Genomic DNA, 4,722 nt, shown 5'->3' with positions numbered 1-4,722 from the left:
ATATATCAGCAAGAAGAGACTCAATGCTCAACTTTTAATTTTAGAATAGAATTTCACGGCTCATGACAGAGACAATAGCTGTAGAAGAAAAAGGCTTTTGGAGCATCAAGAAATCCAATTCTTAGCTTAAACACTCAGCAATAAAAAATACTTAGCATCTGCTAAGACTAGATTATTGTTGGGAACCGACCAACAGCTGACCTTTGACACAGTTGGGTCAGGTGAGACACATCTGCACAGCAGAGGCAACTGTGGTCGGATCTCCTGTCTATCTCCTGTATGCCTGTCCCTGCTAGCAATACGTGGTGGGATTTTTAGATACCTGTGTGTTATAACAAAAAATCTGCACAATGCCTCTGATTCTGCATGAAATGACTTGCTCACCACAGAATAGAGACCCCTAGCAACCCTAACGTTGCTTGCTTCCCCCACCTGGGGAGTTAAGGACAAAATTAAACTGTGGGCAGACCAACTGCCAGAACGCTGAAGGAAGCTGTTGCTAGGAATGTTTCTTAGGGAGTCACCACCTGAAAGCTTAAGATTTATTAGAGCCACTACCCCTCCCATACCCTGGACAGGAGTGTATAGAAACAAGGAGTTCTAGTTGAGAATAATAATCTCAATACGTGGAAACAAACACAAAACATGCCCCCCTTCAAGATGTATAAATCAAAAAATATAGGCAAAAAATCAGTGATCTGATTGAGATAAATTTAATTTTAATGGATAATAGTTGATTTCGATATACCTATAAATCACCTCTTGCACCCTTTTAATTTAGACCAATTCCTATAATTTTAATAGATACCTAGTTACTAACTGGCACCTGAAAGTTTGTGCCTGTATAGCTTTGTTGGCTAACTGATTAATGACCCTCTTGGTCAAAATAACCTTTGTTTAATATGGTTGATCTATGGGACTTCCTGTACTTTTCGGTTATTTCTTTGTTTAACATGATTGATCTGTAAAACCTTCTGTGTTTTTAGAAATTATTTCTGTGGTAACCATTTCTGTTTTAATAATCACACTATGCATTGAATGTTGTATAACCTCCCCTATAAAAATAAAGATGGATTTTTCTCAGTGAGTCAGTGGGGCCCAAAAAGCCTGGCTGTCCTCTGGCACCCCACCGGGTATCTTGCTTCAGTCTCTTCACCTTAGCCATGCATCCTTTGGGGACCCTAAGACTCCACCGAGGCTGGACCCTGGCAGGTCCCATTATTCAGGGTGTCAGCAGCCTGAGAAAGGTGCAGATTAATGTCCAAAGACCATCTCCAAAGTTCTAGAGCAAGCAGAAGAATTTTAACAGAGAGGAAAGAGAAGGGAGAGTTCTGAGGAACTGAGAGAGAAGTCTGTGATTCTTCAGTCACAAGTAATGCTTTTTTTTGCATTAGACTCCTGAGCACGAGCAGTTGGTTGCAGCTACCTTGAAGACATTCTTTTCTTCTGCAAAACAAACTCGTAAATTCTCCTCCAACCCTAAAGTTATTTCCTCCTATTTGACAAAGAGATACCACATCAGCAACTTATGGCTATATTCCTGAGAATAAAAGGAGTGGAGCAGAAAGGGTGGTATAGAGGACTTCCAGCCAAGATGGAGGTGTAGGTAAACATGCTTCACCTCATTGCACAATTATAAGGAGCACAACTAACCTCAAAACAAAAAATGAGAACTGCCAGAAAGTCAAACTGTATGGAAGTCCAACAACTAAGGGTTTAAAGAAGAAATACTCTTCCAGATGGGTAGTAGGGGTGGAGACGACATAGTGTGGCAGCAGCAACAGTAAGACAGCAGCAGCAGTGGCTGGCAGCATTGGTGGTCCCACATTCACATGTGGTGAATGAAAACTGAGAGGAAAACCTGGGAAGGGAGGGACCCCAGCCCCAGGTGAGGTTGCACAGCCCAGAGTTCCAGACCTGGTAAAACAAAGCCTCATAACTTCTGCCTGTAAAAACCAGTACGGGTTGGGTAATGGAAGAAACTGCTGGTCTCTCAGGAGAGTCCATTCAAAGGGCTCCCATAGGAGGACTTCTGGCCAAGATGAAGGTGTAGGTAGATATACTTTGCCTCTGTAATAGCATAAGCAATAAATAGACTTAAAATTGTTTTAAAAAGAATGGTTAAGATGTGAACAAAGGACTAAGGAAATTATTTAATTTTAAATTATTTAATTAATTTCATTTAATGATATAATTATATAACATAAAATAACCAAACATACTGGGGGCATTACAATCACAAGGGGTTGTGGCTCACTCAAATGAAGCCCTTGCACTTTACACTTCCCTTTTGGTCACCAAATGTGTGCATGTTTGAGGTGAAGGTGTTTCACTCACTAAGCAATCTCTGATTTTCCTGACACCAGCTAGGTGTCCTATAGTTTAACTCAATTCTGACACTCTCTACCTAGAGATAACATTAGAAACCACAGATTAAGGGGTCATTCTCTCAAAACTTCACCCCTACCCTCATAATTCAGATGCCAATTGTAAATCCAAGTTGTTACCTATGCTTCTAAAAGGTATAAATTGGTCTTCTGGCCAAGACAGAGGTGTAAGTAGATACACTTTGCTTCCTCATACAACCCATAGAAGGATAACAACCAATTTAAAAACAAAAATTAACCATAACTGCCAGAAAATCACTGTACGGAAGTCCAAAAATCAAGTAGTTAAAGAAGAAACATTCATCCAGACTGGTAGAAGGGCAGAGACTGGAAGTTGGGGCAGAGAAGATGAATGGCAGCATGATAGCTGGTGGGCTGCGTGGGCAAGGTGGACTGGACAGTTCCACATTCGTGTTTGGATAAGCTTGGAGGAACAACTGGAAAGCAAGACAGACAGACTGTACAACCCAGGGTTCCAGTGCAGGAAATTAAAGCCTCAAAACTTCTGGCTGTACAAATCTGTGAGGATTTGGCAGCACCAGGAGAAACACCTAGTCTCACAGAAGAGTCCATTGGAGGGGCCCATGGGATCCTAGAAAGTAAACAAGCCACCAACCTGGGAATCAGCACCAAGGCATCACCTGAAAGGACACAATTTGCTTATAGGAAGTGGGGGAAGTGACTGAAAACAGAGTGAGAGCCAAGCAAGTGGCATTGTTCCCTCTCTGAACCCTCCTGACATACAGCACCACAACACAGTGACATGTGTTGCTTCACCCTGGTGAATACCTAAGGCTCCTCCCCTTACTACATAACAGGCATGCCAAAACAAAAGAATGGCCCAAATGAAAGAACACGTCAAAACTCCAGAAATAGAACTAAGTAATTAGGAGATAGCCAACCTATCAAATGCAGAGTTCAAAACACTGTTAAGCAGGATGCTCACAGAAATGATTGAGTATGGTTGAAAAATGAAGGAAGAAGTGAAGGCTATGCCAAGTGAAATAAAGAAAAATATACAAGACCCTGGCTGGTGTGGCTCAATGGATTGAGTGCTGGCCGGCAAACCAAAAGGTCATTGATTTGATTACAAGTCAGGGCACATGCCTGGGTTGCAGGCCAGGTGTGAGAGAGGCAACTGATTGATGTATCTCTCACATGTTGGATGTTTTTCTCTTTCTACCTCCTTTCCGTCTTTCTAAAAATAAATAAAATCTTTTTAAAAAGGAAAAAAAGAAAAATATACAGGGAAGCAACAATAAAGGGAAATAAGCTGGGACTCAAAAAAATGATTTGGAACAAAAGGAAGAAATAAACATTCAACCAGAACAGAAAGAAGAAACAAGAATTCAAAAAAAATGAGGAGAGGCTTAGGAACTTCTGGGACAACTTTAAGCTCTCCAACATCCGAATCATAGGCGTACCAGAAGGAGAAGAGGAAGACCAAGAAATTGAAAGTTTATTTGAAAAAAGAGTGAAGGAGAACTTCTCCAATCTGGCAAAGGAAATAGACTTCCAGGAAGTATAGGAAGCTCAGAGAGTCCCAAAGAAACTGGACCCAAGGAGGAACACACCAAGGCACATCCTAATTAAATCACCCAGGATTAAAATGAAGGAGAGAATCTTAAAAGCAGCAAGAGAAAAGGAGATAGAGGAGAACCTACAAAGGAGTTCCCATAAGGCTGTCAGCTGATTTCTCAAAAGAAACCTTGCAGGCAAGAAGGGGCTGGAAAGAAGTATTTGAAGTCATGAAAGGCAAGGGCCTACATCCAAGATTACTCTGTCCAGCAAAACTATCACTTATAATGGAAGGGCAGAAAAATTGCTTCCCAGATAAGGTCAAGTTAAAGGAGTTCATCATCACCAAGCCCTTATACAAAATGTTAACGGGACTTATCTAAGAATAGAAGAAGGTCAAAACTACGAACAGTAAAATGACAAGAAACTCACAATGATCAACAACTGAACCTAAAAAAACAAATAGGAGAACAAACTAAGTAAACAACTGGAACAGAAACAGAATCATAGAAATGGAGATCACTTAGAGGGTTATCAGCATGGAGAGGGAGGAGAGAGAAGGGGAGAAAAAGGTACAGGCAATAAGCATAATTGGTAGGTACAAAATATACAGGGGGAGTTTAAAAATAGTATAGGAAATGGAGAATCCAAAGAACTTATATGTGTGACCCATGGACATGAACTAAGGGGTGGATCACAAGGGATGGGATGCAGGGCAGAGGGGATAAAGGGGAGAAAAACAATGAGACAACTATAACAGTGTAATAAAAAAAATATACAAAAAAATAAGCCCTGGCTGGCATAGCTCAGTGGATTG

The sequence above is a fragment of the Phyllostomus hastatus genome, unplaced genomic scaffold (genome assembly GCF_019186645.2).
Source record: "Phyllostomus hastatus isolate PE091 unplaced genomic scaffold, TTU_PhHast_1.1 phas_contig_38, whole genome shotgun sequence".
Lineage (NCBI taxonomy): Eukaryota > Metazoa > Chordata > Mammalia > Chiroptera > Phyllostomidae > Phyllostomus > Phyllostomus hastatus.
The sequence above is the reverse complement of the archived record's forward strand: the minus strand, read 5'-3'. Positions refer to the sequence as shown.